Source organism: Rhincodon typus, chromosome 36, assembly GCF_021869965.1.
Source record: "Rhincodon typus isolate 14 chromosome 36, sRhiTyp1.1, whole genome shotgun sequence".
Classification (NCBI taxonomy): Eukaryota; Metazoa; Chordata; class Chondrichthyes; order Orectolobiformes; family Rhincodontidae; genus Rhincodon; species Rhincodon typus.
The window spans coordinates 6,343,671-6,355,537 of NC_063367.1; the positions used below are offsets into that span (position 1 = coordinate 6,343,671).

General features: G+C 43.8%; 1 long non-coding RNA gene across 1 annotated transcript; it reads right to left on the minus strand.

Annotated features, from left to right (window-relative positions):
* Positions 1-2,745: 2,745 nt before the first annotated feature.
* On the minus strand, positions 2,746-10,891 carry LOC125487073. The gene is made up of 3 exons (XR_007265637.1): positions 10,740-10,891; positions 6,127-6,197; positions 2,746-2,912 (listed from the first exon to the last, which is right to left on the minus strand). It is a non-coding gene; the product is annotated as an uncharacterized LOC125487073 (long non-coding RNA).
* Positions 10,892-11,867: the final 976 nt, after the last annotated feature.

Below are 11,867 nucleotides of genomic sequence, written 5' to 3' on the forward strand. Positions count from 1 at the left end.
CAAAGAATCGCCATGATTCTCTGCAGAAAAACCACGGTTTCAAGTGGAGGAAGACATTTCATCTGCAGAGTTTTAAAACAGAACTGTTCTGAGGAAGGATCACTGGACTCAAAATATTAAGTCTGATTTCACTTCACAGATGCTGCCAGACCTGCTGAGCTTTTCCAGCAACTTTTGTTTTTGTTTCTGATTTTCAGCATCTGCAGTTCTTTTGGTTTTTCAAATGTAACTGCATCTGGAAGCTGGCTTCAACCCACCAGCTTCTGAGATTAGCTCAAAACTTTTGGACTGTTGGTGTGTGAGTGCCTTGGGTTCTGGTCTGGGGGAGAATTACATTGGAATGGTGCCTGAGACTGCCCTGCTGCTCTCCAGGGAAAGCCAGGCGCACTTTAACATTCAGCAGACAGTTTAATGTGTTGCTTGATAGACTGCACCCTGGCAGTGCAGCGCCATCTCAATGCAGTGTTGGAGTTTCAAACCTGGATTACGCGTTCATTGTCTACAAATTACTCAGCCAGAGGCAAGGCTGCTACCAAGCTTATTGTGGCTTCAAATTATCACTTAATATTACCAGAAATTATTCATAATGTATCATTATGAGGGCGTTGCTCAGTGGTTAACACTGCTGCCTCACAGCACCAGGGACCCAGGTTCGATTCCACCCTCGGGTGACTGTCTGTGTGGAGTTTGCATGTTCTCCCCGTGTCTGTGTGGGTTTCCTCTGAGTGCTCCGGTTTCTTCCCACAGTCCAAAGATGTGCATGTTAGCTGGATTAGCCATGGGAAATTGGCCATATCATCCAGGGATGTGCAGTCTGAATGGATTAGCCATGGAAAATGCAGAGTTACAGGGATGGGATGGGTCTGGGTGGGATGCTCTTCAGAGGGTCAGTGTAGACTCAATGGGCTGAATGGCCTGCTTCCACACTGCAAGGATTCTATTAAAAATAATTCTTTCAACATGTGGCTATAAGGGTACTGGATGGCTATTTGAATTGAAGTAGTGTGCTGGCATGTGGGGAAAGGGCAGGAGATTTGCACTCATGATGCTGATTTGAACAGCTGCTGCAGTCAGCCAAATAACCCCCTTGTGTGTTGTAACAATTCTGCGATTCTGTGAGAAGACAGTAGTGGCTGTGAATTCTCTGCTGAGCAACTTATCTCCTGACTCCTCAAAGCCGGTCCACCATCGACACAGTACACACCAGGAGTGTGAAGGAATACTCCCCACTTGCCTGGATGGGTGCAGCTCTAACAACACTCAAGAAGCTTGACAAGCAGATCGCTTGATCGACACTACAAGTATCCACTCCCACCACTACTAACACTTAGTAACAGCAATGTGTATCGTTATCAAGATGCACTGCAAAAATTCAAAAGATCCTCAGATAGCACCTTCCAAACCCATAACCACTTCCACCTCGAAGAGAAGGGCAGCGGGTACATGACAATACCGCCACCTCTAGGTTCCCCTGCAAGCCACTCACCACTCTGACTTGGAAATATATTGCTGTTCCTTCACTGTCACTGGGTCAAAATCCTGGAATTCCCTCCCTAAGGGCATTGTGGGCCAACCCACAACACATGGGCTGCAGCGGTTAAGAAGGCAGCTCACCACCACCTTCTCAAAGTCAACTAGGGAGAGGCAATAAATGCTGGCCCACTGAGTAACAACCACGTCCCAAGAACAATGATTTTAAAATGTTCCCCAACATACTTAATATGTCATGTTTCTGACCTATAGCAAAATGAGGACATAGCTGGTCATGGTCAGGATCTTGATCTTAAGACCACACTCCCTCAGAATCATCAATTGCTGTCTGAAAGACAGTGTGGTTGGTGTTGTTATATCATCCGAATTTATAGCCACTTCCCTTTGGAAAATTGGAGCAAGCTCAATGCTGGCCCCCTGTGGGCAAGTAAAGATACTGCCACTCTTGGACAAAGTGACCACCTAAATGATGCCAAATGCAACATTGTAATCCCTTCATTCACAAAAATAAAAGGGTCCGAATGACATCACTGATACAGGTGACCTGGTCATCATCCCATTGCTGTTTGTGGGATTGTACTGCGCTCAGCCCTGCACTACAACAGGACTGCACTTCAGGAAGTACTTCATGCTGGTTCTGAAAGGTGCTATAGCAATGCCAGTCTTTACTCAATCCTCTCATGATGGTGGGAATTTGCTAAGCAAAGCTCTGTGTTAATCCATTTAAGGGTATCCTTTTTCTACTTGCTTGGCTGTAATTTCTAATTCTGACAGATTATTTCTCAGTCTCACACACACATCTCCTTCTGAAACAGTCCTCTCTGTAACTAATGCTGCACCAGTGACCCCCATATCCTGGACATGTTCTTCTTCAACCACCCCCTCCTTCTCAGCAGGTGCAAATGAGGCGACAGAGTCTCATTTAGTGGCACAGCAAGATCCCACAGGGAGCGAATGGCCAGTTAAAGTCAATGGTTTCGGAAGGGAGAGCAATCATGGGATATCGTCCTGTCTCTAGCGAAAGCCATAGACATTCAGCAAACTCAATACAATGATTTTTCACCTGACAAACAGCATGTCAGACACTGCCGCGTCATTGCATTAAGTGCTCAAGGTCTGGCGTGGGACTCAAACTTATAACATTCTGAGTGAAAGTTAAGACCGCTGTCAACTTGAAATTTAAGTCATTATGATACCAAGTATTCAGTTAGTTCGAAATATCTACAGTGAAATAAAAACATTGCAGTTACTTACACTTCAGGTGTCTCACATCAATATATTATTTTTGTTTCCAACGTCCTTAAACATATTTTCATTGCCTAATCCAGTGGTACCCATCATTCTCCTAGCTCCATGTGTGAATCCCTTCAGTCAAAGGACGTGGACTGCAGCAGTTCAAGAAGGCAGCTCACCATCACTCCCTTGTGGACAAATAAGGATCAGCAACCAATGCCCACATCCAGTGAATAAATTAAAAACACCCCTAGCTACTGACCTAATAGCAGATCTCAATTTCTGTTTGTACTTTGTTTGTACATTTCCATGCTTCAGGGTCTTAGGGAGGGTACTGGCAGGAACACAGGTAATTGTTAACCCCATATTTCCCATGGCTAACCCACCTAGCCTGAACATCCCTGGACACTACGGAACAATTTAGCATGCCAACCCTCCTAACCTGTACATCTTTGGACTCTGGGAGGAAACCCAAGCAGACACGGGGAGAATGTGCAAACTCCACACAGTCGCCCGAAAGTGGAATCGAATCTGAGTCCCTGGCACTGTGAGCTACTGTGCCACTGTGTTAACCACAACATGCACCTCCAATGCCTCTTGAGCTGGTACCATTACTATCTACCTAACACAACCAGAGAATTGGGTGACTTTTTCTGCTCCCACATTGTTACCTTTGACATTCCCAAGAATCTATCCTGGGTCTGGTCTACTTCTAATCTCTGTGCTATTTGGTCAGATTGCGCGGCACTGAACTTTTCCCAATGCGAAACCTAATTCAAACCCTCATTCACAGCTTTGTTACCACCAGATCTACCCACATTAACATGCTCCTAGCTGACCTCCTGTCTTCCAAATTATATAAACCGGAGTTCATTCAAAATTCCTGCTCTCTTCCTGAACTACTAAAACAGTAACAGTTTGTGCTAGAGTCATCTAGACTCAAAACGTTAGCTTGCTCTCTTTCCACAGATGCTGCCTGACCCGGTGATCTCCAGCACTTTTTGTTTTCAGTACAGCTCATGCTAAGCTTGCTAACCAACATCGACCCCAGATTTGGCAATATCTCAATGGTTAAAATTCTTATTCGAATGAACATAAACAACAACCTGCACTTACACAGCCAACTTAAGCATCACAAGACACCTAACAAGTGTGTTACTAATTGAAGTTCTAACCCTGGGCCAAAGCAGCAGCTATTAGTGTAAATGATTCAATAAGAGAGGTAGGGACAGAAGCTAAGGGAGGAAATTGCAGAGCTTAGGACCTTGGCAGCTAAAGGTACGGCCACTAGAATGGTGAATTTACCATAACAATACTAGGATTCTGTTCAGGATATTTAGAGATCAATTCTTCCTTCGTGGTTGACTGCTTATTTCCTTTAAAGTTTCTTGAATTCTGTTTCTCGAGACATCTCTCTGCTACGGGCAAGGTCTGATTGATCCACTGTCTCTCAGGAGTTCCACTGATCACCTGCGATCAGTATAGTTCTATCCACTTCTATAAGGAGGGTTTTGGAGAGGTTAAGATAGATCAATGCTGGCCTCTGCTGATGAACAGAGGGACTGCAGCTTTTTATTTTGCCTGAGCGAAATATTCACTTTGGTGAGATGCTGAGACCTCCAATTCAGGCACCTTGATTGACAAAGTGGCTGTGACACATGCAATCTGTCCATCATTACTCTACTGTTTGCGGTATCTTGCTATCTAAGATTTGCTGCTATGTTTGCAATGACCATATTTTGCAAAGGGAAGGCAATGGTCTAGTTTGAATCTCGCGACAGCAGATAGTGGAATTTGAATTCAGTAAAATATCTGGAATTAAGAATCTAATGATGACTATGAATCCATTGTCGATTGTCAGGAAAAACCCATCTGGTTCACTAATGTCCTTCAGGGAAGGAAAATGCCATCCTTACCTGGTCTGGCCTACATGTGACTCTGAACTTCCTCCTGGGCAATTAAGGATGGACAATAAATGTTGCCTAGCCAGTGATGTCCTCATCCCGTTAATGAATAAACAGGAAAAAGACATCACTGGCTGCAAAATGCATTGGGGATCATGAGGTTATGAAAAGTGCCACACAGAAGTGTGCCTTGATGTGAATGTTTATGAATCTGAAACTGCTTTTAAGAATGTTTGAAAGGGCCTTTTAAGAGTTTGGATCAGTAAAGGAATTGATTGCAAGTTTCTCAGATAGTAGGAAACACTGGTCCATATGACCTTGTAATCCTGGTCTGGAAGCAGCACCAACAGGAAACAAATTGAGATATGGATACCGCGTGGACAAATGCAAAGGAGTGCTGAAGACATAAAGGAGAACTACAAGGAAATGGCAGATGCAGAGAAAAAATATATTGCATCTATCTTCACAATAGAAGATACCAACAAAATCCAATAATAGCTGTAAATCAGGAGAAGGAAAGGAGAGAGGAACTTGGTGAAATTACAATCACTAGGGAAGAGGTACTGAGCAAACTGAACGAACTGTTAGTTGACAGATTCAGATTGACTCATCCTAGGGTCTGAAAAGAGGTGGCTACTGAGGCAGTAGTTGCACTGAGATTAATTTTCCAAATTTCCTTGATTCAGGAAAGATTCCAACAGACTGGAAAGTAGCAAACATTGTCCCTCTTTTAAGTAGGTAGGGAGGCAGAGTCATGCGCAGCTCCAGCAACACTCTAAATGCTTGACACCATTTGTAAAGCAGCCCGTTTGATTGATACCACATCCATAAGCATCCACTCCATCTACCACCGACGCTTAGTAGCAGCAAGATGCACTGCAGAGATTCACCAAAGATCCTCAGACAGCACCTTCCAAACCCATGACCACTTCCATCTGGAAGGACAAGGGCAGCAGATACATGGGAACACCACCACCTGCAAGTTCCCCTCCAAACCACGCACTATCCCAACTTGGAAATATATCGCCGTACCTTCAGTGTCACTGGGTGAAAATCCTGGAATTTGCTCCCAAGTAGCATTGTGGGTCAACTACAGTACAGGGACTGCAGCGGTTCAAGAAGGCAGCTCATCACCACCTTCTCAAGGACAACTAGGGACAGACAATAAATGCTGGCCCAGACAGTGATACCCATATCCCATGGGTGAATAAAAAAAATTGGTTAATATTCAGTAAGAGGGGCTGATATCAAGTCTCATCCATCTCCAACCCAGATTCAAAGGGAGACCAAATAACCATCCCAGGTTACCTACAAGCTGCTGAAACTGCATGACGGGGCATTGAGGCGAGCAGGAGGGCCAGAAGTGGAGAGCATCAACACAGGAAGTGGTGAACAAGACCTAGGCACAGTTAGCAAGTTTGTGACAGAATTTCTGAGCCGGTTAGATTCAGCCAGCTAATAGATTTTTAAATGCAAAAGTTACAGGTCAGAAACATACCTTTAGTTCTGATTCTTCATGGAAAAGTAAAGTGCATCCAGTGCAACATTTTTAGAAAGATATCAGCAGGGCTAAATGAGGAATAAATGTTCAAATAATCTAAATTAGTTTGAAGATTAGCAATGTGACTTAAAAATAATACACAACTGTAATGTTAAGAAGTTAAACAGGACACACTTCAAGAAAAGACATTGATTAAAATGCTGAATATTACTGATTAAAATGCTTAAAACGGTGTGAAATGCTTGACATCAAAGGCATGACTACAGCAGTTTTGTTTATTTTGTGAACAGAACAGTGGGTGGTGCTCTTGAAGAAACCAAACACTCACACTGCCAAAGGCAGCCTTTCCTTCCTGAATCAGGATACTTTTTGTGTTCAAATACCATCCCAGAAGTATAAATGAAACCTTCCGATGAAAACAAAAAGGGAGGGATGAGCACTTCAGTGGGGGATGAGCCAATGCGTGGAGGTAGGGGGAGGGGGTGTGCTGCTTTGAAGTTGGGCTGTGGAAACAATCTTAGTGATCTAGTGGCTGGAAGCTCAACTCCAGGTTAAATGTGACACTGAGGTCATGAACAGTCTGTGGTTGAGCCTTACAGAGTTGCTGGGAAGAGGGCTGGAGTAGGTAGCGAGGGAACGGAAAGCAGCCTGCCATTGGAAACAACAGCTTTGAGCTGTCCAATAGTTGCACAGTTAAATAAAGTTTCGGCTCTTTCAATATTGGTTGTCAAACAAGCAGTCCTGAAGAAGGGTAATACCCGAAATGTTGACTGCTCCTTTCTTCCAGATGCTGCCTGGCCTGCTGTGTTCTTCCAGCCTCCTGTTTGTCTACCTTGGATTCCAGCATCTGCAGGGTTTTTTTTATGTCTCTAAGCAGTTGGATACTTCAGACAAAGTGGGAAATATGATGTGGAGGTGCCGGTGTTGAACTGGGGTGGACAAGGTCAGAAATCACACGACACCAGGTTATAATCCAACAGTTTATTTGAAATCACAAGCTTTTGGAGCCTCACTCCTTCTTCAGGTGGTAGTGAGAGAGGTAGTATCAGACACAGAATTTATTAGTAAAAGATCAAAGGGTCACACCACTGATGAGGATGTACTAAACAAACCTAAGATGCTGTTAAATCTTTAATAAATTAGAAGGTTTTAATTGATTAATATGTATATGTAAATCCCTGAATTTCTTTCAAGTCACTGCCCTGAGAGAACTAGAGGCTTTATCAATGTAAAGAAGAGGTGACATTTTAGGTCAGGCAATGCATGTCAGGCATGAGGGCTTTTTTTAGAATCTGTTTGTGTTTTAGTTTCGAGTCAGACTGCTTTTATTTCTAAAGTGGGAATTTATAAAATGCCTATTGTCTGACTGTCTATAAGTTGTGTGCTTTTTGAACAAAATAAAATGTAACTGCAAATGCAAATTCACTCCATAGATTCACATATGTGTGTGTGTGTGTATGTGTGTATGAGAGAGAGTGTGTGTTTGTATGTGTGCATGCGTGTGTGTGTGTGTGTGTGAGTGTGCATGTGTGTGTGTGCGAGTGTGAGTGTTAAATGTGGTGCGGTCACCTGTAGTGAGACATGAACTCAAGATCACGATTGAGACCGTCCTCATGGGTACAGAACTTGGCTATCAGCCTCTGCTCGGCGACTCTGCGTTGTTGTGTATCTCGAAGTCTACTTTGAAGGTCGTTTACCTGAAGATCGGAGGCTGAATGCCCTTGACCGCTGAAGTGCTCCCAACTGGGAGGGAACATTCCTGTCTGGTGATTATTGCATGGTATCCATTCATCCGCTGTCGTAGCGTCTGCATGGTTTCTCCAATACACCATGCCTCAGAGCATCCTTGCCTGCAGTGTAATGAGATAGACAACGTTGGCCGAGTCACATGAGTATCTGCTGTGTACGTGGTGGGTGGTGTTCCCACACATGATGGTGGTAACCATTTCGATGATCTTGACATGTCTTGCAGAGGTTGCCATGGCAGGGTTGTGTGGTGTTGTGGCTGATGCTTTTCTGAAGGCTGGATAGTTTGCTGGGAACAGTAGTCTGTTTAAGGTTTGGTGGTTGCTTGAAGGCAAGAAGTGGAGGCGTGGGGAAGATCTTGGCGAGGTGCTCATGGTCATTGTTAACGTGTTGAAGGCTGTGAAGAGCATAGTGTAGTTTCTCTGCTCCGGGGACGTACTGTACGATGAAGTTCCGTACTGTATCGCACATATCCCGTGTTTGTCCTCTGAGGAAGTCATTACGGTTTTTCACTGTGGCACTTCGAAACTGACGATCGATGAGTTGAGCATCGCATCCTGTTCCTATGACGGCGTCCTTCAACACCTTCAGGTGTCTGTTTCATCCTGTGTATGTGTAGAGCTTGCCTATAGGGGATGGCTGTTTTAATATGTTTACGGTGGAAGCTAGAGAAGTGCAGCATCATGAGGTTATCTGTGGGCTTGCGGTACAGTGATGTACTGAGGTGACCATCCCTGATGGAGATGTGTGTGTGTGTCCAAGAATGAGGCTGATTCTAAACAGTAGTCAATGGTAAGTCTGATGGTGCGATGAAACTTGTTGATATCACTATGTAGTTATTTCACTGATTCCTCGCCATGAGTCCAAAGGAAGAAAATGTTGTCAATGTATCAGGTGTATAGCATTGGTCAGAGGTTCTGTGCAGCAAAGAATCTTGTTCGAACCTGTGCATGAAAATGTTGGCATATTGAGGACAAATTTGATCCCTGTGGCTGTTCCGTGTGTCTGAATGAAGAACTGGTTGTTGAAGCTCAAGATGTTGTGGTCGAGGACGAAGCAGATGAGTTGTAGGATGGCATCGGGAAATTGGCAATTGGTGGTATTGAGTACTAAGGCTTTTGCGGCGATGCTGTCATTGTGGGGGAAGCTGATGTAGAGTGCCAAAACATCCAATGTGATGAGGAATGTCCCTGGTTCGACTGGCCTGTGGGTGCTGAGTTTCTGTAAGAATCTGTAATGTCATGACAGGAGCTGGGAGTTCCCTGTACAATGGGTTTCAAGATGCCCTCGACATAGCGAGAGAGGTTCTTACACAGCCTGATACAATGGGACATCCATGTGTGTTGCTTTGTGTATATTTTGGAAGACAGTAGAAGTCCCCTACGCGGGATGAGAATGGGAAGTCACAGAGGGACCGGTGAGGTAGAACTTGGTGCTATTGTGTATATGTTGTAATGAAAGGTGTAATAAAAATAAGTATCATTTTTGGAGGGGTATCAGTCAAATTAGTTGGATAGGTGACTTGAATGTGATCTAAAATAAGTGTAACATTGTGGATTCAATCCCTATACCAGCTGTGCTGCTTCATGGGAGGCCCTGCCTCCACTCCTTTCCCCACCCTTATGGACTGGTTACCCTCAAAGTATACATAACCAACTGCATCTCTCTAATGGACAGAGACACTTTTCGGATGTTAGATTGTAATAATAGAGGTGGAGGGATTCTGGTCAGTTTTATGATTTTAAAAAATGGTCAGAAAATAATTCTTGAACAGTGACCCAAACAAATCATTACTGAGTAAGCATATGACTGCAATCAAAGGCCTGGGAAGACCTGTAGAAAGACCCAGCAGAAAGGAATAAGGTGCATTAAATGTGAATATTGGATAGTATTAGAGAATGAGGTATTTATGGGCAAAAATGTCACTCTGTCATACAGAACTTGAGTATTGATGAAAAGAGACATGCTCTTGAAGAGTTTTGGCTTGGACCCATAAGGACACAATCACTGTATTATCAAATTTCAAAGGGAACAACAATTTATACACATTAGATGAACTCTGATTGATAGTCATTGCCACGGAGAAAACAAATATGCCTAAACATACAAAATAGGAGCAGTCATAGAGATGTACAGCACAGAAACTGACCAGATATCCTAAATAAATCTAGTCCTATTTGCTAGCATTTGACCCACATCCCTCTAAATCCTTCCTAATCATATACCCATCCAGATGCCTTTTAATTGTTGTAATTGTACCAGCCACCATCACTTCCTCTGGCAGCTCATTCCAGACACACGCCACCCTCTGCGTGAAAATGTTGCCCCTTAGATCCATTTTAAATCTTTCCCCCCTCACCTTAAACCCATGCCCTCTAGTTTTGCACTCCCCCACCCTGCAAAAAGACCTTGTCTATTTACCTTATCCATGCCCCTCATGATTTTATAAACCTCTATAATCTCAGCCTCTGATGCTCCAGGGAAAATAGCTCAGTCTATTTAGCCTCTCCTTCAACCCTGGCAATATCCTTGTCAATCTCTTCTGAACCCTTTCAAATTTCACTACATCCTTCTCATAGCAGGGAGACCAGAATTGCTTGCAGTATTCCAATAGTCGCCTAACCAATGTCCTGTACAGCTGGAACATGACCTCCCAACTCCTTTACTCAATGCATTAACCAATAAAGGCAATAGGTAGACCATTCCACTACTTGAGCCTGCTCTTCCATTCAAGAGGATCATGAATGACTGCTTGTGTTTTGAATTCCACATCCCATCTAGCCCTGATAACCTTTGACTCCTGTGTCTTTCAAGATGCTAACCATCTCTGCCTTAAAAATATTGAATAATATGGCCTCAAATACCTATCAAAAGAGGCAGATCCAAAGTCACAATACACAAAGACATAAATTGACGTAAATTGTAACATGTTGGGATTCCAGCACAGATCTCTGCAGGGCTCCACGTATCCCATCCTGTAATACAAAGAACCATTAATGCATATTCTCTACTTTCCGTCAGCCAGCCGACCTTCTGGTTGACCTTTTAATTCATTTATTTTTTGATTTTGTACTTAAGACGGTGCCACACATCATGACACTGTATAGAAGTCATAGTCATAGAATCCCCACAGTGTGGAAACAGGCCTTTCAGCCCAACAAGTCCACACCTCGCAGCATCCCACCCAGACCTGTCCCTTTGTAACCCACCTAATCTACACATCAATAACACTACGAGCAATTTAGCATGGCCAATCCACCCAACCTGCACATCTTTGGACTGTGGTAGGAAACCGGAGCATCCGCAGGAAACCCACACAGACAGTCACCCTAGGGTGGAATCGAACCTGGGTCCCTGGCACTCTGGGGCAGCAGTGCTAACCACTGAGCCATTGTGCCATCCCAATAATACCACTCGGCCATCGCCTTCCCATTCACTACACTTTTCACTGAACTCCTGTATCCCTGTACTTGAGTACGTGACTATAAAATCTAATTCTAATTCTACCTGTGCTAATATATATAAGCCCAGGCACCATGGGCTTTATGGGCTTTTACATTCTGCAATAACGTTTGATGTGGCAGTGTACCGAATGTTTTATGGAAATTCAGCTGTCAGAGGCCTGAGGGCTCCCCTTTACCCACAGGGTAAGGCACAACTTTTTAAAGAACTTTAATAAATTGGTCAAATATGATTTCCTGTTGACAAAACCATGCTGACTCTTCCCTAATACCTTGAATTTAACAAAGTGCACAGCTATAACCTCTTAACAGATTCTAACCAGATTGTTAGGAGCCACATAACAGATGTCAAACCAATTGGTCTACAAGGAACTGCAGATGCTGGAGTATCTGAGATAACAAGGTGTAGAGCTGGATGAAGACAGCAGGCCAGGCAGCATCATAGGAGCAGAAAATTTTCTGAAGAAGGGTCTAGGCCCGAAACGTCAGCCTTCCTGCTCCTCTGATGCTGCTTGGCCTGCTGTGTTCATC